The sequence below is a fragment of the Struthio camelus genome, chromosome 14 (genome assembly GCF_040807025.1).
Source record: "Struthio camelus isolate bStrCam1 chromosome 14, bStrCam1.hap1, whole genome shotgun sequence".
Lineage (NCBI taxonomy): Eukaryota > Metazoa > Chordata > Aves > Struthioniformes > Struthionidae > Struthio > Struthio camelus.
The window spans coordinates 2,847,647-2,875,142 of record NC_090955.1 but is presented as its reverse complement, the minus strand read 5'-3'; the positions used below and the strand labels follow the sequence as shown (position 1 = coordinate 2,875,142).

The 27,496-nt window shown below is 39.2% G+C and overlaps 1 protein-coding gene across 2 annotated transcripts in view; it reads right to left on the bottom strand.

The window, feature by feature from the left end:
- The window catches only part of SUMF1 (sulfatase modifying factor 1), a 212,430-nt gene that overhangs the window by 94,564 nt on the left and 90,370 nt on the right, over positions 1–27,496 (bottom strand). Inside the window, exon 10 of one of the 2 annotated variants that reach the window (XR_011134480.1) lies at positions 14,294–14,421. The exons of the other annotated variant lie outside the window; for it this stretch is intronic. The gene's annotated coding sequence lies outside the window, so the exon portion shown is untranslated. Of the gene's footprint in view, positions 1–14,293; positions 14,422–27,496 lie in introns of those variants that run through there. 2 annotated transcript variants of the gene reach the window in all.

The following is a 27,496-nucleotide window of genomic DNA, read 5'->3' as shown; positions in this document are numbered from 1 at the left end:
TACTTTGAATTAGAGACTACTTTGGAATATTTAGTCCTTCGTGTCCTGCTCAAGGTCATACATTAAATGGCTGGTGAACAAACAGATCTGCTAGCTTTCAGCAGACTGAGGAACTAAAATCTGATTTACCTTCAGTACTAACCTAGCTATTGTACATAGAATTATTTTCTTCCAAAGCAAAACTAGACTATGAAAGACAACTGGCAATGAAATAATCTAATGTGATTTATCTTCTTTGTTCTTAAAATAAGACCTTTTTTCTTGGAAAATTCTGATCAAGAATATTAACCAATGAAACAAAACGTTAGTTTTAAATCTCACAGTTATGGTCCTGCTGCATTACTGTCTTAGATTTAAATTTACAATTGACTGAGGGCTTTCATTAGGTATACTGTTTATATTAAACATACAAGGCCCTAAGCAGACCCTACTTTTGTGTATTTATATATTAAAATTCCCCAATTTGAAGAAAAACTACGACTCATACTGACTCATAATTTTCTCAACCACTATGAAGCTGATTGTTGAAGGGAGGAAGAGACTGACACAGTACAGGTACTGCCACTTACATCTTCACGCTAAACCAACATACAGTAAGTGCTGATTACATTCAGGATTTGGGTTAAAGCATCCTACCAGAACAGAACAATGTGACGCGAAGGTGGATGCCCACGTGGTGCTCTGCAGACGCAGCCACGGTCTGAACCGCAGGAAGCAACCACGGCCTTGGGAGGCTTTAGGTGGACAATGCTGTCCTCAGTCTCCAGTGCCAACTTCCTTTATTAAGCCTGCCAGTGTTCAGATGAATACACACATGATCACAGAAAGGATAATGCAAAAAAATCCCAAATTTGGGGGAGCTGGAAAGTAAATTTACACCACTTTCCCTAACTGCTGTCCCTGTCAAAGGGCCTTTTCTGTGGCCCACTGACATCTGAATCAATCAGCTCTCAGAAGCTTCAGACCTCAGAAACATCTCTCAGCATAATGCTCTTTGGAAGGTGGCTCTGTTGTGCCTATCTGAATTTAAAATATTTCAGTTATACTTAAAAAATATTGTTAACTTTCTTTGACGGATAAATATTAGGCACTTTATAAAAAAATTTTGTAACCTATTACAGATGGCATCTGAGATAACATGGGTCTTTTTGCCAAGATATACGCTACTCGAACCACAGCAATCCAAAAGCTCACAGAAGTTTAACAATCAAAAAGTTGTGACTGACGCAGCTCTGCTCCTAGTGTGAAATGTCCTATTTAAGGTTTACTGAGATGCATTAGCTCAGCAGAAGGAATCCAGCAGTGTTACCGTTTGCCTCCAATGTGAATTTAAGAATTGGCAGAAAAGTAAGATACAGAAATTCTGTGTTCTCATTTTTTGCTCTGTCATCTCCAATCATCATCAATCTTATTTCTCCAAACTTAATCAAGTTTACAAAAAAAAGAAAATCCCCCCCCCCCCCCCAAAAGGTGTTATCTTTAAGTGCCTATCTCTGCTGGCATTTGTCTCAATCTGAGACTGGCTATCAAAGCCTCTAGATGTGGTAGGTAACCTGGTGCCAGCTGAGACCAGACTACCGTAACAAAACCCAGAAAACCTACCACGAGCAGTCCAGCCCGAAGGAACGGTTGGTTTCAGCCAGCCAGTCTCACCGTGCGGCAACCCAGCACCTGGGACACAAAGTCAGTCTCTCTGCGCACGCGGTAGGCAGAAACGTAGAGCCTGAGAAAGGCACAGCCAGAGAACTGGTTTTAAATATTAGTCTTCATAGATTACTTTTTACCCTTAAATCTGTACTTGCCCAGATCTTATCTGCCTGTTCCTAATACATTTTCCATAATTTCTCAATGTCATTTTTGGTACGTCGTCTCTTTTCAGCCGGTTACCGTATTTCCTTTACTCACACTCCTGCAGCTTTGTTAAGGGACAGCCCATTCCACCCCCAACACTGGGCATAAGGAGAAATTATTTTTGGTGGACGCCCAACTACAAATAAATAAATAGAAAAAGAACAGAACCCAGGCCATACAAATGAAACCAAATGAAAGGAAGCACCTTCAAGTATTTGGAAATGTCAGTATATGTATTTTAAGCCCGTCCTCCTGGAGAGAAGCCACAAATATTAGAAGGGCGTTTACAATTCCTTACTCTTTTCCATTAACATGTACACCAAAAGCTGAGGGTACTGAAGTCAAATAGGGGAAGACTTCACTCCTCTACAGTGAGATGACTTTATTCAGGCAAATCCTGTGGGAGGGTGGGGGAAGGAGGGAATTTCTCCCAGAAATATGATGTGTCAGCAGGAGTTTGGCAAACGAAATCACCCTGCAAGTTCAGAGAACCGTCACATTCCAAGATGCAGGAAAACAAACTAATCTCAGTGGTTTCCCCCTATTAACTTTAATCAGACTTTTTTTTCAATCTGTTTAACTATGATGTTAAGAATTTATTCAGCAAGATGATTAAAACAGTAAGTTACATTATCTTAATCTTGATAACTTACAGAAGGCCAGAAAAATATATACCAAAGCTGCGCACATCTAGAAGGCAGTTTCAGGTTCCTGCAATCCCAGCAGTTTTAAATATCTTGAAATTATAATGCTGGCATTAAGCGTTTTCAAGTTTTGTTAATTATGGTCAAGTTTAGGGTTGCACTGGCAAAGACGACGCTTTGTACTTGCTAGTGCAGTCTACTGCGCAGGCCTGTACGACGACTCATCCAACAGACCGAATGATCTAAATAGGTCAGAGACAGGCAACAGAGAAGAGGTAAGAATATAATCCCACTGAACACAGGATGGTAACACCAACCCATTTAAAATAAAATATTAACAAAAAAATCCTGAAAGAGAGCTTGACTGCAAAGATATAACAGGGCAGCCATCCAGTGACTGAGCACAGAAAGGAGCTTGTTTTAGAAGAGGCGATAAGGCAGTATTATGAGACACAACCGTTTAAAGGAAGCTTTGTAAGACAGGGCTAAAAAAGTACATCAGACATGATATTTGCTTTAAAACTGTCAGGTTTTGTTAGAAGTCTGGAGTGGCAGAAACAAGGCTGGAACTGTAAAATCATGTTGCAAAGTACTTCTTCTGAATACCGAGATATGCATCTGTGGAAATCTGCCGGTGAGTTTGTGTTTGCATTTCTAAATTAGAAGGTCAAAAGAAATGAAACTATAACAAGGAGCAGTCAAACATACTTCAGTGATAACTCCAATTGGGTCATCCGTTACTAGCAATGACAGATAAATTATTTTTGTTGAGACTGCAAGCAGAGAAGAAAACAACAGAAATAGGCGCTTAGGAGCTCAGTTGATAGTAATTAAAATACACTTGGACCTACAGAATACCGGTACAACTATTTCAAGCAGAAGTGACGTTGTGCATACTGCCAATTCTGAAGTACTAGAGCAAATCGGCAGGTGCCACGCTGGAATCAATGCCAAGCAGACCACCAGCTCTCGCCCTCTTTCCGTATGAGGGCGTACACGCCTCTGGGCACATCTGCCCTAGGCAGCTGCCTGTACAGGCCTCAATGCAACAACGACGAGTCAAAACCAAACCAACAACGCAGTTAGAGCAGACAACTTTTTTCTGGTAGTACCAATACCATCGTTTATTTGCTTTTAACGAACATTTGACAAGCAGAAGCATCCACTGCGGAAACGCCTGGGTCTAGAGGTGAAGTTTTTCTGTAAAAAGTGCATGAAGGGAATGGTTACTCCTCCCCAAAGGTGGTCAGAAATTGGGCCTCCTGTTTGAATGTTTAAGTATTTGGAAGAATTCCTGTCCCAAGAAAGGGAAAGACACTTTCTAATTTTTAGAAAACTAATGGGAAAAAAAAAAAACCCACAGTAAAAACCACAGAAAAAAAAGGTATGAAGATTAGTCAAAACGGTTCATTCCCATGACATATTTTCAAAACCTTTGCATTATCATTAAGTGAAACCTTGAACACGAGGTCCCTTTCAGACTGGAAAGCTAAAACGTGTGAAAACAGGACATGCACGAATTGCTATGTGTTGGCCTCTGAGTTAAGGAATTAAATAAGCAGACACCTCCTGGTGAATACATTTCATTTGGACGAGCTATCCTGTTTCAAACGGGGGAAAAAACCCTTCCCATCAAAGCACTTGCAGCGGCTGCGCACAAGCTCCCGACAGAGCCGCCGTCCTCGGCTGCCTTCCCGCTCGCGCCGCGGCGCAGAGTGCTCGAGCAGGCAGCGCGCACAGGCACGCTGAGCGCCTCACCAACGTGACAGAGCGATCCCCGACTTTGAATGCCTGGGCAACGCATGCCAGAAAATCTACTACAACCCGATGAGAAACAAATTAAGGCTACAGTGTTGAGCAGCTGGAAGGACTTAATTTTAAAGCAAAATATTCTTTGTTTTTAATGAAGCTCATACATGGACTTTTCTATCGAAAGAGCTCCATCTTTTCTAAACCGTAGGAAAGAGATCACTTTCCTACGGGAAGAGATCACATTCCTAAGGGATGGTTTTTTTTCTTACCTTAAAAAAAGTGCGAGTTGTTCACTGTCACTTTCTAATGAACAGAAAGTTTCCATTTTGCAGTCTTCAAAAAAATATTTAAGGTAGAACAGAAGTTTGTAATTAGTGAATCATCTCTAGAGAAATCCCTGTGTCATGTTTAGAATCAGACAATCAAGGGAAATACAATTTATTTCCGTGAATTTTGAACTCTTATGACTGGCACAAGAGATCACTACTAAGAATCTCTATTATTTTTTTATCCCACAGTATTAGCAAGTATTAAGAACAAATACAAGGTTTGACTGAGAGTTTGTACAGGAGATAACTTTTAGAAAACAATTTAAAAAATATATAATTCACTAAATCCTTTTCAAGTTTATTTGGTTTGATAAAGCTCAGTAAAACACCTTCCTGAAAGTTTATCAGGTGTCATTTGAAACTCGTAAGGACCTCCATAGTCTACGCTGAAAAAGGTCCGTCCCGCTCTGCAGATGAGAGCAGCGCTGCAGGTAAATTTTGAACGTGTTCGTAGCCAGCGGCCTGTCGTGAGCCGCCGAGTCCCCGTTAAATGATTCAGCGAATCTGCCAGGTGTAGAATAAGTACAGCTGTGTCACTGGGTAAACACGATGATCCTACTGACTCTGGTTAGGTGTTTAACCAGAGGCTCAGGCAGGACAAGCAGAGGCAGCATGAAAGAGCACAAGTCACCATGACGTTAACCACTCTTCAACCACCAGTACAGGTGCTAGACTTGAACGACAGACCTGGAGATGGGAAACGCTACACCATTAGCGGTCTCCTGACAGCACACACCTCCTCCCGTTACACTCGGGTAACTCGAGTCAGCAACAAGCGTCTCCCTGAACACTTGGAAGGTCAGGTCAGGAACCTAGTAACTACAAGAACACATTTAACAAAATCCTGAAAACATGTTAAAACTTCAGAAATTTGAAGTAGGAGGAGATAGGCTGAAGAAAAGGAGAGCTGCTTTTGCTTTCCAGATTCACTGCTTACAAACCAATGCTCTCGTTACTTACTTGCGTACAGCAGTTTTTACCCTGCTAGCAACTGCCAGAGCTACAGGCCAAGATTTTTCAAGCACCAGAGCCTAACACTAGGTCCATTAAATTAAATATATGAATCTACATGACCTGATTTTCAAAACTGACGGGCACCATCTACCTATGGTAGATTTTCTCAAATACTGCAAGACCTAGAGCTATATGCAATAAAAGATTAAGTGCCTACAAGTCAGACACTCAAAAGTGATTTCAAAGTTGGCAAGCTTGGAAAACTAAGACAAAGTTTTCTTACCTAAGTCTGTCTGTTGGTTCAACTCTTTTTGCTGCCTGTATTATTGCAGTAAAATCTTGCTTTCAAATTTCCAATTTCTTTAGACATTTCAGAGAATTAGAAACCCTCTAATTTTTATCCTTCCAAATTCCAATTTCTTGCAGATACCTAGTCTTTGAGTGAACACCAAACACAGAATTAGACAAACCTGTTCCCTTATTAATGCACAAAGAACAAGATTCCTCAGCTACAGGTCTTCTAAATAAGATTTTGTCTCTAAAATAGGAATTTTGTCTCTAAAATAGGAATTTTCCATAGCATCATATGAATAAAGGGCAACAAAAGTATATCTTAAAGGAAGAAATGCATTAACATTCCAAAGATATATCAGCGGTGGACTTGTCTTCACTGGCACAGGAATATCTCAGATCAGGACACCAAGTGGGTACACGAAGGAGCTTTATTAGAGTAGTCAAACAGCATTGACAGAACCCCACTGCTACACAGAATCCAGTACAAATATTCCCAAGATGTTAGTGATCTAAGAAGATAAAAAAAATATGATGTTGAGCACACTGTATTTTTTTAATAGAAGAACTGGAATGGTGCATATCTAGCACTGAACTGTGTTAACTGAAGAATGTTAGTTTAACCAAGAAACATTTCTAATAACTCCTGTAATAGCACATATATCCACTTCACTGATTTCCAAACATTCTTACACTATCAGCACTTCTTTACCTCTATATTAGGAAACAGTTTACGCGTCTCACACAAGATTGCTTCTAAATGTTTCTCTTCTCTACGCTAGATAAATTAATTACTGGCTTTTATAATCATCAGGCTCCGCTGTAAGGTAAGTTTATACCTAACTACCGAAATTCTGGTAAGGTGGTATCCTACGACCATTAGCAGACACGCCATTCTGCGACACAGGTCTGTGAACTCTTTTGCTTCAGTACTCAGCAATTATATACAGTGGTATTGAGTTGTTTTTCAAATACGTTAACTTTATACCTTTAAGTAACCTTGGTACGGGTACACACAGTAATACCACAGGCACCAACTGGCGATACGTTAAGAATGTAATGACAAGTCAAAATGTTAAACAAGAATTGCCATTTTTAAAATTAAACCCACAGAATATGCTCCAATAGCCTCAAGGTGTAAGGAACTATCTTGATTTACATGAGTGGGAGTAAATCTCTTATTTCTATCAAAAATTATACTGACAATAATCTTGCACCATAACTGTAATATCACTAAGTTGATAAGTGGGAGTCATATACAATGGAGACATGTACGCTACTGTAAGGAAGGATAATTTAACATTAGGAGAATGAGTAGAAGGAATGATTGAACAACTTGTTCTACATTTTGGTTACCCCATCTGCAATCTTTTCTTTACAGAATATGAAATGTTAACAGAGGGATGAACTGAAGATTTATGAATCCAATACTCCTACTGAATATACTGAGCTGTTTATCTTCAGATTCAATCAGTCTCTGCAAACTTACGGTAAGCAAATAGTCATAGGAGTAAGCATAGTCTCTGTTCCATTATGATTTTAGGAAATCAATGAGCTACAATACAAACGTTTGCCCACAAGCATAATAAACAGCAGCCCTCCCTGCATCGCTAGCGCTCCTCACCGATAGAGATCTGACACGGGAATGGATAGCACAGACTGAAAATGACTACTGCTCCGCTTTGTTTCATTTGTTTCCATTTCCAAGTAATAACACCATAAAATTCTGTATTATTTTTAGCTGCTAGAACAGGTGGCATGAGGAGAAAAATAAGATACTATTTGTATGACTATGTGGTCCCATTCAAAAATATTCTTCACTTCGTATCAACGGGACGTACAATTAGCTGGTTCTGAATAAACTGTGCTGTTTTATCATCTGACTTCCCTGCTACACATCTACACACTCGCAGCCTGAAGATACCTGAGCAGAGCAGTGGAGATTCCTTACCCGTTCTGACATTCAAGGTATCTTGGTGAATTGGTCATGAAAAAATACAGACGTCCTCAGAAGGTGAGGCTTGGGCTGGAACCGTGAACGTGCCTGAATTCGTTTTTTAGATTCGTGGCTTTCAAACGCCACAAGGCTCTTTAAAAAGACCACAGAGAATATGCACATTCAGAGATGCCCCATCAGCACAAGTACCAAGGGATTACACTGGAATACCACCCGAATGCTTTGGCCATTTCTGTAATTTCCTTCTATCAACTTGAAACGTAATGCTTTGCTGGAGCTGCTCTGCTGATGCGCCTGTTAAGGAGCTCCAAGCCGGGTAATTTATCAGCAGAGCCGCCCACGCTGCTGCCCCTGGTCCCCCAGTTTGCTGGAACCGAGGTTACTCTTTCTCATCATTGGATTTTAAACAGTAAAAACTGACTGACTGAAAAGTCTCTTCTTTGAAAAGTCTTCAGGACTACATTAATATACTCAGCTAATACAAATTATTTTAAGAAGTATTTTCATCCTTACTCATATCTGTATTTTGTTACTGCCTTATTGTCAAACTCTCTGAACTTGTCTAAGATAACTGCCCACATCAATTCCAATGGCTCACCATCCAAACGGGCTGCTTAGTCTCATTAAGTGACTTTGGCCAAATACTGCTTTAAATACTTATGCACAGCTGGAATGTATCTTTAATACATGTTTAATTTTGGTTTTCTTCTATGACCGTTACTTTTCTTTCCAATTCTAATGTTTTGCTTCTTGTAACTTGGGACTTGACTCTGGCTCTTGATTGGCATTACCAAATTTCAGCTGGCATATCTCTAACAAGTAGTTCTGGAAGCCACAAGAATAACGAAGATGGGTTTTACAGGGCTTTGCATCTTACGGTTAGATTTTATGGTGTCTAATAAGCAGGAACTCCAACGGCAGCTGGAACACTCTCAGCTCCTTTCTCCCGAGGTGGACCCTCTGAAGTCTAGCCTTGCATGAAGTGCGGAAGCAGCCTTTTTGCTTTCCTGATGTCCTATTTAATGAATACTATAGAAATTTAATCTTTTGAGACTTCCCATGAAATTTGGCCAAAAGTGAGTGACGGGTTCAAAACATATGGAAGAGGGTGAAGACAGATATACAGTGAAATTACATAAACCTGTTTCTTTGAGAGACAAAGTTGCAGGAAGACATAAATTACCATTTAATATAGCCAGATGTCAGTGAGTAAAAGCACTGCAATTACAGTAAGTCAACTGAACTTGCAGTGTACCAACCTTAAGATAAGTAAGTAGTATAACTAATAGATAAAAGCATGTTGTAAAGGACTGTAAACAAACACCATTACAGCATCTCAACTGACCTGAGAAGCAATGGGAAGAATATGCTAAATAAGCAATAACAGGCATAGTACTGACTTGTGACTGCAACCATATAAAGGAATATCTCGGGGAAAATCTACTTGCAGCTGTCTGATCCCTCTTGTTGCGCTCCGGACTGATCGCTTGCAACAATGTCTAATAGTGGGTGTTATTTCTCTCCCTCCTATGGTCTTGCACTACAGCCTTGGGAATCAAACCGAACACAGTTTTAGTGCTATGACTTCTGGGCACCCAATAACGGCAGTAAGCATTAGTCAGCATACTTCGGTTTTAACTGATGCTTATGTTACAAGATGCAAAACCAGCTGAAGTAGTTTGATCCTTCATCCCTTTCTATTGCGGCACCAGTGAAATCCTTTTCCAGTCTGTGAATAGAAGCGATGAGGTTTGCAACAATGGAGCACAGATTAAACAAGAGAGAACTAAAAAATAGAAAAAAAATTTAAGGAGAAAAGAAATTAAAACATTTAATTGCTGCAAAGAAATACACAAAAGCAAACAGAGCTCCATGACAATATATTATACGCCTACTGCCACAGGGGACAAGCCAAAGGCTATTTACATGCCAAATATGAAATAAATTGTGCTCCTAGAATTAGATGCAGACTGATTTTGCACATTCACGCAGCAGCTCAGCATTCAGATGAATGTATTACAAAGAATACAAGGCATACAATGTTTGTCACTATTTCTCATTTCCTGCTTCCATCTGTTCAGACCCAGTTGAAATCTGCTACTGTACATTATACAGTCTCTCTTCTCTGGGCCTGTCTGGTTATTACCATAAGAGGTGCGTACTGAAAAGGCTAATGTTAAAAGTGCTGCCAGTATTTTGTACACAAAGTACAGAGCCATTTTTGTAATACTGTAGGATTTAGAGACAAGCAAAATGCCTAGTAAAATTTAAACAAAAATAAAGGGGAAAAAAACCCATGCTTCACAATCTGCTTCTAAGGCTGTTACTTGCTACCAAAGCTCTGGCATTTTTAGCAATAAAACTCAAATGAAATCCACAGTTAACTTCACCAAGAGAAAAATGAAGCATCACAAGAGAAAAACGGTGTGCACAGTCTGCTGTTTTACTTAGGATCCCTCAAACATGGAAGTTAAATTAGACTGCAATTTTAATTACATAAGCAACTCACTGCAAATATTAGCTAGATGATTTATTAAAATAAAAGTCATCATTACTATCTCTATTACAAGTGGGGAAATGACATGGGTAAGTGTATTCTGCTAGTTTCTTGAACTCGTTGGGAGGACCCACATTTTATAAAACTTCTAAAATTGCTGGATATTGCAACTAAGTCTTCCTCAGATATCTGCATGGAGTTAAAAAGAAACAGCTCTCTGCAGGTTAAACTGTGATGTTGTGAGCTCCTAACTACACACGCACAAGTTGTCAATCACCACCCGAAAGATGAGCAGTCCGAGCGCACTCCTTCACCTGAGCGCCTCGCTTGGTTTCCATGACTTATGCTGTTGGCAACCAATTACTCTGTTATTATCCAATTTGGGATTAAGAAAGTCAACTATTCCATCCATAAATAACAGCAAACTCAAAGGTGGAATCATGAACAGTGGGTTACATTATCTCAATATTTGTCTTCAATCCCTTTTATTGTTTTCCATTTCTTCACTAATCATTTTTTAATCCATACAATATAGCAGCATTTTAACAGGATACAAGTAAAGCAGTTAAATATTTCATGGAGTGAAAGGTATAGCTTTTGGAACACAGAAGCTCAGACATGATTATCAGAACGGGTTCTTCTGGTTTTAAAATGTATAAATGTTTCATTTCTTCAAAGAACTGGTCATGCTAAACATGGAGAAGGCTGCAGCAATATGACTGTGCCACAGTAGGATAAATTCCAAACGGGTCTGCTAGGAGTGTTTTCACTAGAACAGCTACCAATACATCTGGATAATGAAAAAATAATAAAAATTTAAATAACAATTTAATGCTATGGTAGGGATAACGTGGATTAACTAGGAAAACAGACAGAATAGCTGGATATGTGAAAGCAACAACATATTTGATGGCCAACCACAGAATTGCCTCGAAGTTATCACCTTCAAAAATCTGAGTAACAGATCAGTACTAAAAAGTGATGCTCTTGAAGTTCATCTGAGATGCTCCTGCAAATAACCCTATGTTTGTAGTAATGATGCTCAGCATATTTCATGAAAACATTCTATACTGCTCACGTTATTAATAAATGGCTACATGTGGAAAGAATCACAGAAGCTATTAATCAAGCCTCTTAAACTATTAACATTCAGTTGCTACATTCATCTCCTATTTTGAGTGTTTTTATTTATTTGTTTTTAGACAATACAAACAAAATCTGTAGTTCTCTCTAATACTTTTGTATCAGGCAAAGAATAGCCAAGCCATATTTTTTCTGCACTACAAGACAGATCAATTAGTACCCAGGTACTCATAAGAAATAAAGAAACAACAAAAACAAAAAAACACCTTTCTATTCTACTTTCTAAGGAGGTACAATATTATGTTCTGTTGCGATACTTTAAAAAAAAAAAAAAAAGAAGGGCCTGGTATGAGTTTTTCCTAGGCAGTTAGTTGTTTATATTAATTTTTCTTTATATCTGCTGGCATATCATCATAATGTAATAATCTGCAGGAATATCATAATATCTTCATTTATATCTTCAGGAACATCACCTAAATGTCATCATAACCTTTCTCCCTCTGACCTCAAACTGCTACAGATGGTCCACTGGCTTTAAAATGCTTCCTTTTCAAATGCTGGGCAAAGGAAGGCTGATGCAATCTTTCATGTCTCCTTTTTGAAACCCACGCAATGAGAGTTTTAGGTGTTATTGCAGAAAATATCAAAAGCCTTGTTCTAAACCAGCCCAGAGAAACGTTTGCACATTCTCACCATTGAAGAGAAGCACTAAAATTTTATAAGGTTTAAATAAAACAAGGCAAGTAGCTAATACTAAAAGCTGGCATTTTACCAACTGCCAAACGCAGATCAATAAATAACTGACCATCTTGATTTAAGGAGGAAAGGCTTAGCAAAATATTATCAGTAACCTGAAATACAGGGAAAGGGCATGGGAGTTAAACTGTGCTATGCAAACATTTTTAAAATGGGAAAGTAAGGTTTTTGTTTACCCAGTGTAAGTAGCTTCTTTTGGTGCCCCTGGAAGACAACAAGTAGTACCCACCTTGCCTCCTGGGACCAAGTCTGCCTTAGGAAGTCCTCAAACTACAAGCTGCTGAAGGCTGCGAGAGCATTTTGAGGAACTGGCAGTAGGCGCTCGCCCTGTTGTGCGTTCCTTGATGTCCACTGCTGGCGACACGTCACTGCGCTGGACGACCCTTGCATTTGACCCAGCTGTTTGGATGAGGACACTGTTGCCCCCAAAAGCTACTTATGCTTACCTGGACGGATGTGAAATAAGGGGGTAGCCCAGACGAGCAGATCTGCCTCTATCCTACGTGCTGGAGGCCCATTGCCAGTTCTCCGACCCTCACCTCACTCCTGCTATCCCTCCTGCCCCGGCCGGCTGCCACTCATGGAGCTGCATGGTCTTGGCTAGTTACAATTACTCCAAGATGCACTGGTAGCAAATCAGAACAAAAAAGGCTCTAACAAAAGGTGCTACTGTTGTTTGTGCTGATCCCACTGTTTGTTAACACAGCGACAATGATTTTGGGGGGCAGCACTGTCTAGGCAACCATTTTGCTATGGCAATACAATGAGAATAAAAGCACCTGGGCTACATAAGTGTAAGGATCTCCCATCCACATTTTTTAATAAATGCCACCCAAAAAATTAATAAAATTTCTAATAAAATAATTGACAAGTACTGCAAACAAATTATATCTCAGCTGGCATACACGTGGAAAAAATTAGCGCCAAACTACTTTTTATATCAGCTTTAAAAGACCACCATAAAATTGTGACTTATTGCAAAGGAATCTTTCCATTTGAAAACCTATAAAAAGTGTCTGCACTTTAAGACATAGCTTCGTTTTGTCTCTTTATATTGCTTAATTTGACTGTATTGTGTGTTGCACTGTTCCAACATCGATGCTATTGTATTTTTTTTTTTAGCCAGGTATTTCTAAAGAACTTTACAATGCAATCTATCGAAGGTCAAGTGCAGAAATTATTTATAACAGAACAACAACTGTTTGCTGCTCTCACCTCAGTACATCGCTTCCCACGCCTCACCTCACACTGAGTTGCTCTTTCCAGCAATTTATGATCCCAAAAGAGAAAAGGCTCTTTCCTCAGTTATTTGAAAAACAGCATCACGTAAAGGTCTAACAGTCATCAGGTCAACGATCCCAGCAAAGAACAGGACTCATCCTACCTATATAGAAGTGATAAGGAAACAAGTGATTCATTGATTAGTGATGTTTCTTCTCTTCTATTCGAAAGCTTTACTACCTGTGTTTGCAGACTGAGAAGTCACTTGCTAAAGGTGCCACCTTTTTCTACCTCCGTCATCCTTGCATTCAGACTCTTTTACAGAGAACTTTTCACAGACTTAAAAATCTGTGCAGACTGAGGACCAAGAGTAACTTCCTACGTAAAAGTGAGGAAAAGGTATTGCTAAGGGGTAACTTGAGCAGTTGAGCTTTATTTAGTTGTTACAAAACAAAAGATGCTGCTGTGCAGAGAGCACTGCAAATAACAATTGTAATGATTTCTTTCTTCCTCAAGTAAAATTACTGTGAATAGTGTCTCCGGAATTCAAGGATTTTCCATAGACAAACCACTCAAGTGCGCACGCAAAAAGCGTGTACGAAGAGAGACGAACAAAGCAGCAAGTTTAGCAAGGTCGTTGGGCAGTAAGTGCGAGACGCAGAACTGGGGCCCTACCACCTGCAGCCGGACTCGCGCTCAGACTTCCGGCAGGAGAGGGCAGGTGCTGCAACGGGAGCGCGGCGTTGCGCAGCGCACAGCACAGGGCTGCAAACACCTCCGATGCATTAGCGTCTGGCACTGCCGGAGCTGCCGGGAGGGCTGCAGGAGGACAGAGTGACAGACGGGAGCAGGGAAGCACAAAACGGAGACAGCTCCAGCTCCAGCTCGGCTGTGACTGCTGTGTACGGCGCTGTGCCTCGGGTCACGAGCGGGCAAGGCGAGAACGGGCTGCTCACCTCGCGGGCTGCCGGGCCCAGGAGACATGACACACATCCAGGCAGATGAAAGAGGGCTGTGACTGACGGCCATATGCAACACATGCTCTTGTACGTTCAGTGAGGAAATCCCTGTTATTACTCTGATGTGCTATTTATAGAAGAAGGAAAAAAAAGAAGAAAAAAACAACAAGGATTCATTTCGAAGGAAAGTGCTGGCTAAGGAGAATCTCAAATAACTTCCTATTTTCTTTGCAACTACGTGACATTAAAAGAGACTTCCTTTTCCAGGCTTTTAACTAGCAGACTTCCAAGACACAGAGCTAACACTAAAATCCAGAGATGGCTATAATGTGAGCATCAAGAAAGAACACACAGGGTGGAAATGAGACTATCAGTCCATCCAAACATCAAATAAAACTGCAGCACTCAAGTCTCAAAAAGATCCCAATAGAAACTTGGGCAGCAGGATGTGACTGTATCAGCAAGAAAGACCACAAGCTAATGTTTTGATGCAGACCAGGTATCCGTAAAAAGCCTGAATACAAAAACTGCTGTATTAACCGTTACCTACACTGCTAGGATATTTGAATTCTAAATTATTGCAGTGTTATGCTGTGAATGTTTGTGTTTTGTTTGTTTGTTAATTCATGAATAAACCTGCTCATGAAGGAAGGCTTTTCAAGTAGGCTGCATAGTGCAAGTTATTTTCAGAAAATCCTACTTTTGTTGCTTGCCAGTGGACTTTGCATAAGCACCTGTATGTTCTCAAATTCCTCTGTAACACAAATGCAATGATCTCAAAACAAGTTTGACGCACACAACCTTCAGTCTATACTGCATTGTTTAATATTCAGAGTGAAAATCAGGAGTGCTTCTGGGAAGAATGAAAACCATTTGGCCCAGCATGGGACAATCCTTTTACTCTTCCATACTCCCTGCCATGCTGACTAATTAGTTTTTGAATGACCCAAGTGTTTTTATCACAACAACCTTAACTACTAAGCTATTCCATGCTTTTTAATTATCTGGAACAAAATAAAACAAAAAACAAGGAGAACTGCCCTGAAATACACAGTGAAAACAGAAAATGAAGTTGCACAGGATGTAGTGACCATGAGACCCTTAAGAAGAAGCAGACCAGAAAGGGAATAAAATGTTTATCGGAGTAAAAAGTTCTTCAACACAAAGAGACATACCAAAGGATGGATATCAGATAGAGGGGAAAAAAAGGCGACTACAGCAAACATGAGGAAAGTTCTTCAGTGCTGCATCTTTAGGAGACTACAGAAGATACTGATATTGATGCTGAAGCTATCTGCAAGACCTTGTTAGAGCTCAGAAGCTGGATGCCAAGGTTTCCCACGGGAGCAGAAGGTGGGGCTGTCCCAAGCTCCACCTTAGGCAAGATAACTGCTCTCAAACTTCTATCATCACAACTCAACCAGAACGCTTGTTAGATTTGTAGGTTTTTAATGTACCGTATATTATTTTAATTTATTAGGAAACAGGTAAATTATTTCCTTCTGAGATTCCAGTCACACCTTGTTACAAACGTTTATTCCTCCTGAAGGAAACCGAAAAAAGGGAAACAGCTCAGAAGGGAACATACCTTTAGTGTTTGGTTAAGTAACAGAGGCTGAAATACCCAGAAAATTCTACATTTTCCAGAAAGAAAAAAAATTTTTTTTTTACATGCATCCTTACATCAACAGTAAATTGCTCAAAATAAAAGACTTTCATTATTTATAAATACAACATCCCATTGGTCTTGATCTAGTTACAGAAAACCCCTGTCTGCTGACAAACAAAAATAATTGCCTTGTTTCTAGTAGGGATCATCCTACTATCTACTTGTTAGCTATCTCCTAGAGATATGTGTACAGGAACTCATAGTAAAATTATAAAATATTGCTGTACAATTCAGAAACAGAAGGATATTACATAAATTAGGTAAAAACCTCTTGAATTCCCAAGACAATCAAGATCTTTCACTCTAAACTAAAAATTTCACATTTATCAAGTACAGGAATAGAATTTGAATATCCAGTTTTTTCTATAGAGTGAATTTGTTGTGTATCTGCAATATAATGTTGTGTTTTGTCGTAAACCTCAAAAAGATATGCTTGTGTGAGAAGAAAAATGCAGTAAGTAAATTGAATTCAGAGGAGCTGAAGGAGGTCTATTCGTTTTCTTTTTACATCAGACTTTCAGCAGTGGCATGGAAGACAGGAGACTCTAAGTATATATTGCTTTACTTTCTGAAAAGTAGGCTCAGGACTAATGACTAATAGTGAAATAAACAATCACTGGAAAAAGGAATAAGCCGCCAAAACACTTGACAGATAGCGACACACCAAGTGGATACTGAAGGAAACAACCCAGAAAAAAATCCTAACGTTTCAGCTACTGAAGGACCAATAGACAAGAAGAGTATTAACTTCCAATGATCCATAAAGCAAGGATCTATAAACTGACATAAAGCCGAGACTACTGCATGGATAAGAGGGCCGCTAAGCTCATCAAATAAATCCACAAAACAAACTAAGTTTGCAGCTGGAATTACGGGACTGCTAAGAAGCAGCATTATCTCCTGAGTTTCAGATTTTTATTTTTTGTATTAATGTAATTTAATATAATAAACTGGGAGTCATAACTCATGACACTGATTTACTAGTGCTATAAGTCATTATATTTCTCATTTATTTAGTAATAATTGCTTATGTTCATTTCTTCCTTATAAAAATCTGGATGACCATAATGGACCAGTGGGGGAGGACCATAATGGACCCCCTCCCCATCCTTTTGAGCCATTCAGTTCAACTACAAAGATTCCCACCCTAACAGTGACTTCTTGGATACCTTACTTCTTAGGGAATTAGGGGCCCAGTGATAGCTTTCTGGAAGTACTTAAGGTCTAATAACGAAGATGATAAGCAAGAAGTCCTGAAGATTTGCTCTTCTCCTCAGTACAGTGCCAACTCTTACAAGACTATGCATGCTTTTGTTCAGTATGTGTCTCAAGCACTTGTCTTATTGACATATGCAGTCATAAACTTCTCCAACACTCAAGCTCTTTCAAGGAGACTCGAACCTTTCTTGTTCAGAAACTTACCATATTCACAGAATTTAGTATTCCTCGTTCCTTTGGCTTGAGGCAGAACACAGTACTTCTGAACTGCAGCCTTTGCAAAGGACTGCCACATTTTTATCAGACAACAGACAAATAGTAAATACCAAAAATTTCACACTATGTAACAGAAAGTTACAGGGAAGGATGACATAACCCAAGACAAGTAAGCTGTTTCCTTTCTGAAAACAATCTTAAGTCCCACCAAAAATTTTATCACTTTTAGGTTAAAAACACATGATAAGGAGTGTATAACTTCCATATCAGCAAGCGAAAGAAAAATCATTATCTGGTGGTAGGCAACAGAAAGGTCACTTTTATATAATACATCAGCAAATAGGCTAAGAGCGAGGAGTCTTACAAAAAAGTGGCTTTAAAAGGGTTTAATCTTGAGGCTTTCTCCTGAAAAACAGAAAAGTAAATACAAAGTCCAGATATAAAGAATAATAAAGAATAGTAGAGTGAACAGGAAGGTGAAAACAAAGCAGGAATAGATTCAGATTTTTCTTCAAACACTGTGTCAGCCTTATATGAACAATAACTTGTCTTTAACCGAAACATCCAATATTCTTTACCAGAGCCCTGTGATCTGACTCAAGACACTATTTTGCCATGATGTCACAGATGCTGTAAAGCAACTTGGACAGTAACCAACAAAAGCTGAATGACAAGATGCCATGACCTGTTTTACTATGCCAGCTGCATGATTACATGGGTAACGCAGACAGATTTTAGTTCGTGTACAAGTATGACAATGCAGCAAGCCATCATCGTCAGCTCTACATCATGAACAGATCATAACGGTCACTTTCATTCAAAGAAGTAAAGGAAAGCACGTGCTGCGAGCCAAGTAGGAAGGGTGGCCGGTGACGCAGCACAAGAGGAAAAGGACATTAAAAAGATGGAGCACAAACCACCAATTTTAATTTCATCGCTTTCTAGGTTTTACTTTGGGCCCAACGTTATCTTAACGTGCTCCCTGGCTCCCATAATTAAATTCACTAATCCCCAGTCTTAAGGCATCAGCAAGTTAAGCTAATTTAAAGTTAGTACCTGAGCTCCTCACATCCTTCTTTTATTTTCCCCTTTATCCCTCAACAAATATGTATTTTTGTCTTTACTTCAACCCCTCCTCCTTCACTGTCCTCATTCCATACTTTCAGGGTTAGGCTGAAGGAGGCTAAATATATTAGTTCATGAAGATTTAGATATATCGGGATACTTAACCAACCTACAGAAATATATCTCACAGCACCCTCCTTACACAGTTGCTTGATATTCCCAAATTGCCCTTCATGCTGTATGTGCAAACTCTCATGATCTGTTTGACATCTCTTATTTTGTTTCAGAGAGCTAGGACTCCTGAGAGTAATACCTGAAAAATCAGCATGTCACTCACACCTTCTATAACCAAGATCCTGGCAGGCATCACAAGCTAAGCAGGATCAGGTAGTCATGAATCTATGCACTGCAAACACAATTACTAGATAGCGATCTCATGGAAACATGAGTAGCTGGAAAAATAAATTTAGCCTGTTATCTCCAAAGCAGTCACCTAAGTTTCTCCATCACTTCAAAATAATGTACATAGGTCATCCTTTTAATTATACAGAGAACATGTCCCCAAATATTTCCAGTTATGCAGTCCTCCATCGGCCTTCTCTATCTGCAGCATTAACCATCTTGCGGCCCAATTTTAGGTTTGGCAAGTATTTGTTCCCTCTCTAAATTTCTTCTTGCAGGTCCAACTAACATAGGGTCATTTGCTTCTTGTCCAAAACCATGGCATTGGTTTGTACAATTTCTTCAGCTACTCTCAGCCATGAGGTTAACTGATGCGCAACTACGAAATACTGGAAAACACTGCTGTGGCACACAGACAGAACGAGCCACCCCAACTCCAATCATATGACTATGTAGCACGTTGTTTCAGACAGTCTGCGTATACGTGAACCACAGGCTTATGCGTTCAGGCTGTTTGGCACGTGAGACTAAATGCTGCAAGCTCTGTTCTTCCTGTATGCCAGCAAAAAGTTACTAAATGTAATCTAAGAGGGTCATCTTAGGTTAGAGATTTCGTCAATACTGAAGTCCCAAATTTCAAAAACCACCATTTAACTAACAATGCAACGTTAAAAAAAAATCTTATTTGAAGCCAGACTTTCATTAATCTTCATATCGCATGATTTTCTGGTAAAGCTTTTAAGATGTGTCACTTTCCAAGTTGATTTCGGCTTGTTGGATGCAGCAGAATCACAGTTACTGTTGATGTATTCTCTTCCAGATGCTTTTAAACCAATGTAAATCCCAGGAACATAATGTGAGCAAAATGAATAAATACAGATCTTCTTTCCTACACTTACCTTATTAAACTCCAATTAAGGATTAAAGACGACTTCTTTGGTCAAGTAACTCATCTCTTGGCCTCAAGTCTCCTAAATACACTGAACTATGAAGTTCATTAAGTAACATCTGACCAGATTTTTATTTTCCTTTAGAAACGGTTCATAAAGTAGACTTCATTGGAAGTCTGAAATGCATCCTTACTGTAGTTATTTCTTTAGATAAACAGTAAGCTAGGGATCAGAGACAACACTTGAAGGACATCCATGTTCTGTGCCCCCCAACCTTGAATGGCATCTGCTACTATCTGGCAAAGTATGGTAACACAAGAGGATAAGGGCCGCCAGCTAGCACCAGCTACTTGAACAACTGGGTTTTTTTCCCCCTCCCAGATGACCGGTCAGCATTGCGAACCTGAACATCCCCGCTTTAAGCATCACTGATGAGGTATCTCGAGAACGTGCATGCACAAAGCAACCTAAGCAGGCAGAGCAAGCTCTAAGACGTCTGTTACCCGCGTCCTGACCTGAACACAACAAACCAAACACCACAGATGTGGAAGGGTTGCATTACCTTGCAATCATTCTGCATTCGCAGAGACTGACCACTTCATTCTGCGTGAGAAGCTAAATATATTAACAAACGAGTACTGTAGGACCTTCCCACGCAGGATAACTCACGCGAAACCTGAAGCCTACAGGGGAAGTCATCACCGTGATGACGTATAGTTTCAAAAAGAGTACCTGAAATACTTTTTACTTTACTCTGGTGCAAGTAAAACCTATCATATACATTTCTTTCTTGAAGCAGTGGGGAATGATTCCACCTAAAGGACACTGAAATCTCAGTATATCTTATTCAGGTGTTTCTCCAAGATGCTGTGGAGGCTTCCCCCGTATGCCCAAATCAGGCCAGTTTTAGCTATTTGACCAATGTGCTAAACAACTGATCATTTCTTTCAGCTGAGAAGGCAAGCTTTTCCCCAAGTCATAATTTGGCCTACGCCTATATCTCTTCAAATGAAGGTTACCAGCAATAAGTAACACGAAAACATTTACAGTGGAACTAAGTGTATTCCAAGTTAGTATTGAAGAGGGTTAGCAGATCTGAAAGAAAAAAAATACTTATATCATTTATTCTTGCTAGAACAGCTCTGGCTCCATAACACATTTGCCTGTTGATTTTTGAGAGTGCCAAATCCACAGCTAATGTATTTGTCTAGATGAAACCAAAATGATGGATTACAAAATTTAAATACACCTAGCTATGTAAATATATTAAAATCAGCCCTTAGTGACTACTATCTTAATCCACGTCTTAGTAAAACAAAATGTGTAAAGTTAACTCTAGGGGTTTGCTCCTGTTTCATCTGATGAACAACAATTCTGCCATTCATTTCAATGAGAGCAAGATAATTCTGTCACTATTCATCAAGCATATTTCTTCACCAAGCGAGATGGTGGGGGAGGAACCACATGCAGCATCTGAATGCATCAACACATTTTTTTACTGCCATAGCAAGTAACAACTAGCAGAACCAGAGACAGAAAGGGATCCATTTATCACTCTAAAAGACGATAGTGCCTGTCAAACTTTGGCTTATCCTGCCATTTTTTTTCTTTTCTTTTCTTTTTTTTTTAAACACTTAACTTTTTAAAAGGTAGTTAAAAAATTGCAGAAAAATAATGGTCTTTTTCTTGCTAATTCCCTAATTGCACATGCATTGAGGCAAATTTAAAATAGTGTACCTTAGAACTTACATTTTAATGATGCTTTTACTCTGGTCTGAGTGCTAATGCCCTCATTTTTATAACTTATTACTGCTTTTTAGTGACTGCTCAAAAAAACCCTCTTGCTAAAAAATGCTTATAGAGCACTGTAATTATATATTGCACATATTAAAGTTACAGTTAAAGCAGCCAAGAATTTAGTTTATGAAAAATATATTTATTGTGTATTACAATTTCCTTGTTATAGTCTCTTATTAATGTACAAGGCACTTAAAGTCTTGGTAAGAACCTTCTGAATACACGCTAGGATAAATGCATTTTCCATTTAAATAAAAAGTGGTAATTCAATACAAAATTATGCTTTGCAGTTTTCCTTATTTGGTATACATATGCCTCCTTTTAATGTATGCAATACCAACAGCATTCCTTCTATCCTACTTTCCTAGTAGCAATTAAGTAAAAAGAGTTAAATTTAATGTTATCTGAAAAATAGGTTTTTCAACTGTAGGTGCATTTGTATTTGTATCTCGATTTCCAACAGCTGCCAAGGGGAAACAAGGTACCAAATTTAGCCTCCTGTTCTCTTCATAGCTATATAGTTACCCTCCTAATCAGGTTTTTGGAGTCCCATATGAAATGAATGTCCCCTCCCCTTGCATCAGTACGGGCAGTGACTTCCATAAAAGCGTACAGGACTTGTATATTTTCCCTCAAGCTTCATGGGAACGGATGCAGAAGATTCTTCAGAATAAATAACTGAATTCAGCATTTTGGTTTGAGAGAGGAGTAAGGAACCTGCACTTAAAGATAAAAGCTATTCGCATAGTAAGTGGTGCAACGCTTCATGAGTGCTAGCCTGACCCTGACATAACCAGCATAGCAGAGACTGAACTTCTGTCTCTGTTTTTTTTAAATTCTGAAAATGCAAGATTCTACTATTGGAGATAAGGGAGAGCTTTCGTTCATTAAAGTAATATGCACAGGATTACAGCATTTAGCTTTCATATAAGCCGCTTATTAAAAAACAGAAAATCACACCCAGTGCTCCTCCAGGAAAGGTCAGCAGTGATGTCATTCCACTAGTCACTACTAATCCATACGCCTCTCATTTTTCACCCTTCCAATAACACTTAGCCACGATCTTTCTCATAATATACCATGTAAATCATGTTAGGAATTTGCTACAAACTACAGGTATTCACGATTCAAACCTTTATGACAACTGAGGAGGATTAATCTCACTGAACGGTAGCAGTCCACGTTTAGACTAGACAGCTAAATCTGGCAGCAGCGCAGGTCCCTCAGCTCAAGACGGTTACCGCCAGCGAGAGCCGGGGACTGCATCAGCTGCAACGTGACCATACCTGTGCCTCTCCCGACTGACAGCGGACGCAGTGCGCAAGAGGCGTGTAACCCTCATGGGCTGAGTGAGCAAATTAATTCCACCCATAAGGCCAGAGAGAAATTAAGGCTAGCCTAATTTCAGGTTGAAAAGAGTCTCTCAAATACAAAAAAAAAAAAAAAAAAAAAAAGTTAACAACTTGTACAGACTAAGAGAAGTTCTAATTCAACACATCAGTACTGATGTCTTATTTTTTTACTGCTATGGAGCCAGTAGATATAGTAAATGAAATTAGCATTACAATCTCTGCTGTAAGATTAGACCATGTGAGCCTCAAGAGAATTTTTGTTTTGGTTATTTTTATTTTCTCTCTCAACCTCTACAGTGTCAAAGAACCATACTGCAATGCGCGGTGCTTTACCCTGGAGAGAATGCAGTTATGATCTTTTCAATCTTTTTATTTTTTAAATAGGCTACATCATTTTATATATGTTTTTTCAAGCCAGAGGTTAGTTCAGAAATAAGCAAAAGGCTTCTTAGGACAGGTGAAGCATATGAAACATTGAAATCATATTCCATCTCCTTCTCACAAAGAAATGACATGACATGGAAGGCAGGTCCCCTTACCCTTCTTTCTTGATACTTCTTTCCAAGACAAGAGAAATAATGCAAAGTTTTCAACTTGGTAAGATAGATTCTATTTAATATCATTAAGTTCCTACAAATAAAAATCATCCTGTTTGGTGAAAAATTTTAAAGCATAAGGACTTTTCTTTTTAAGCATATTTCTCATATAACTACTTTCATTGTGCGGGACAGTTATAAAATATGTTTAACCTAATCAGATCTGCAGAAATTACTCCTATAGAATATTTTCAAAGGCCCTGAAAGACTTATAAATATCTAAACCATATAAAAACAATAAAGAAGCGTTAATTGTAGTGGGATATTGTCCTCAAAACTGAATAGTCACCTATTTACCCAGGTTCGACACAACATTCCCACCATGCAAGTTCTGTGCTGTCTTAAGGCTTCAACCACCGCAAAAAAAGTCACATAACAGGCTCAAATAACAAGTCCAAAACCTCTGAGAAGAAAGTAGTCAAATAATAAACAATAATTTACTCCCTCCTCACACTTAGCTTTAGTAGCTTACAGTTTGACTTTCTCAGGATAATGTCCCAGCAGGAAAGAGCTAATGACTTTTTCCACCTTAAAATCAGCTGTCCCACACTGTGCTAGGTAAATCTCACTTAGATTTGGGAAGGAAGTCTGAAGTCACATAAAAAATAAGCCTCTTATGGCACAAAAGAAAAAACAAAAAGTGTATCTTAAAACTAAAATTAGCCATACAGTTTAATACCAACTTTCTAGCATCAGCTTTCCCCCCCACTTAGAGTAAATCAGAAGTACGTCATCATGAAGTAGCAATATTCAAATTTAGCCTTAGGTGAGCAAGTAAGATGATTTTAAGAAGGAACTAGAATACAAATGTTACAGCTTTATTTATTCAAAATATTTATATACAACATACCTCACTCAAGAGAATACTTCTTTTTTTTAATAGAACGTGCAAGTCTTCATCACTTGAGACAAAGCTCTCCCATTTTTAAATTTAAGTATATACTCCACTGAACTACATCAGAACAGGTGCCCATTAAATCAGAAAACACTCTGGAATTTATTGTCAGCTTTTTATTATCGTGACATTAAAAAGAAATAATAAAGTGCATCTGAATATTGAGAAAATTTCTGCTAGTGTATTATTATGAATCACTCTGCAAGGTCAGTTATTTACTGGCAGGTGCAGACTATCAAAAATTGAAGATGGTTTTATGCCAATTATACGTATGTCAATACATCTTCAGGAATGAAATCTCTTATCCTGTTTATTTTCCCTAACATTAGTTTCTCCCTTGCGAAGAGAGAGAGTGAAGCAGCCAGCTAATCAAAATGAAGAGTGACTGAGATTAGTTTGGCAAATTAGGGAGTTCACAGAGGGACTTCTTGCTCTTGTAAGAAAGCCCTGCTGAATTTAACTGTTTTTAAAACCAGAGACATTCTCTACTGCAGAACAGTGACATTATATAAAATTCAAAAAGAAAATTCTCCTTTTCTCAGGATTTTTCCTGGGAATTTACTCAATTAGATGACTTTCGAAGAAGACTAAACATGTGCCTTTACCTAAGAAACATCCTTTTTGTTTTCTAAATTTTTAAAGCGTGAATGCTAATAGAACAGAAATAATGAAAATAATTGAGAGCAATAAACTAGAAATGAAATCCCGGGAGTCATTAGCAGTAGTCAAGAAAAAAAATGCTAAAAAAAATTTTAAACAAAAAGTAAATAAAGTAGGCTATAGTATTGAAAACTACGGAAGAGAGAACTGTATATGGAAGACAAATGTTAGTACCAATGTATATCACTGAGATCACTGATAACCAAGATATTCTTCAGTCTTATACTCCACTGTTGAAATTCAAGGATAAACACTGAAAGAAAAAAACATTCCCTTGTGGATTAAAATGAATTCTTCCTCTAGGATTTTTAAGTCTTCAAGGATAGCCCTGAGACACGGTTTATTAGTTGGACGAGGGTTACCTAAAGCAAACCTTGGCGCTTTTTTACCCCTGAAGTACGACAGCCTCAGGGGCGAGCGCTGCCACGAGACTCTCAGAGCTGTGTAACGGGCGTCTCGGCCGCGCCACCCGCTCCCTACCTGGACCCTGCACCATCTGCCTTCTCTCCTCGGGATGCTAGACGTGTTTTTTTCAGTGTTTCACGCTAACACTACAATGTGAATTAAATGAAGCCCTGTGGTCACTTAATAGTTTTCAGGTATGACGTCTGTTTCTTAAACCCGTAACTTTTATGTGAGGGAAGCGGAAAAGGAAAAAAAAAAAAAAGAAAGATAAGAAAGATCACGCTCTTCCACACAACAGATGTATCTAAACATCAATATAATGTAGTGTTACCCATAAGCATTTTGGAACTAACAACTAACCCCTCTTCCTAAATCTGTGGAAGTAGTCTAATAAGTTGCAGAAATGTTCACAGAGAAGTCTTTCAACACTTTGGTTTTTGGGCGTAAAAGGAAAAGAGTCTTCATTTCTTTTAAAGCACAGGAAATGTTAATGCACTGTTTTGGGTCTCTAGCATACTTCTCTATTTCAGTGGTTCATGATACTGGCAATGGCTCAGACTTCCAGTTTCTTTTGGTCATCTAAAATAGCATACCCAGCTCTGCCATTCTTACAGCTGCCAGTACTGTATGTGCAGTAATTCAGTAAAAGTGTCCCTTTCCGTGCCAAATTTTAGCGGGACAGAAAAAATAAGTTCAGTGTTCAGATCTCAGCTGTAATCAGCTTATATTTATTGGTATCAACAAGATGTTCAGAACAGATCTATAAAGCACACCAACCTAGAGATCGATAGCACACATTATTTGTTGAGGTGACACTGCCACTTTTTCCTGCATACAGACTGAAAAAGAAGTCCTTCAGCACTGTCAGAGCCACAGGAGATTTGCTTGATAGCATGAAGCTTGGCACTGAGCTGGGCAACGAGCCCCTTGCACAAAGCATAGCGTGTGTCCCCTCAAGGTGAAGGAGAAAGCAGCGAGGAACAGCGAGGAACCGTGACGTGCCTTGCAAACGCCAAGTGCACAATTTCTTTTAACTGAAGCAAACTTTATTTTCGTGGTTCTTCTAGCACAGATGAAAATACTTGGAGCAGTTTGTCTGCTACAAATACTTTCTGCTAAAATAAGAAAGCCTTTCTGGAGATGCATGTATAAACAAATGACATTACAGGAAGCGCTGACAATGTCTGCCTATAGCACAAACATGCCTACTGGATGAAAACAATACTGCTGCACTCGCAAAAGAAACTGAAAGATATGGTTCTCTGAAGAAGGCGTACAGCAGTTCACTTCCCCCTCTGCCCAAAGATGATGCACAAATACAAAAATAAATGTTGCCAACTCCATCTGATAGAAAATATGCTTCGAAATTAACATCTTTTTGCCTTCGGACATTTTTCAGCTATCATTACTAGGGGGTCATAAGATGACCACAAAAGAACCGACCCAGCATGGCCGGGGAAGAGCGCCCTGTCTGGCAGCAGCCAGTCGTCGACAACGGGGCAAAGCTAGCGCAATCCTTTCTTTGCTACGCACGCCTCCTAACCTGGGGCAGCTTCTGAGCCCCAGGCCTGCCCTGAGACCGCTTGGCTCGACATTCACTAGGGGACCCAGCCTCCAAAAATCTGTCGAACCTCTTTTTCAGTACAGTTACAGTTCAAGCCTCTGCGACAGCCTGCGGTGATGAGTTCTATAGCTACATGCTGCAAGGAAGAAGGGCTTCCTCTCGGCTGCTCTACACCTAGGGCCTAATAATTTCACTAAGTAGCCCTCATGTTTTGCATGAAATACTATCTACTCCTTCCTGAGTACTTTTTTTTTTTTTTTAATAGAGAAGTATCATATGCATCATTAGCAAAATTTATCACCTCACTGTTCACTCCTTTTCCTGCCCAGCTACAAACATGCTGCCCAGAACAAGTCCTGTAATTCATACGTGTGCGCAATGGAAGCCTCCCTCCTTTGAGAGAGAGACCTTTATTCTTACCCTTTGTTTACTACATGCTAACAAGCTACTAATCCACTTCACCCATGAATAAG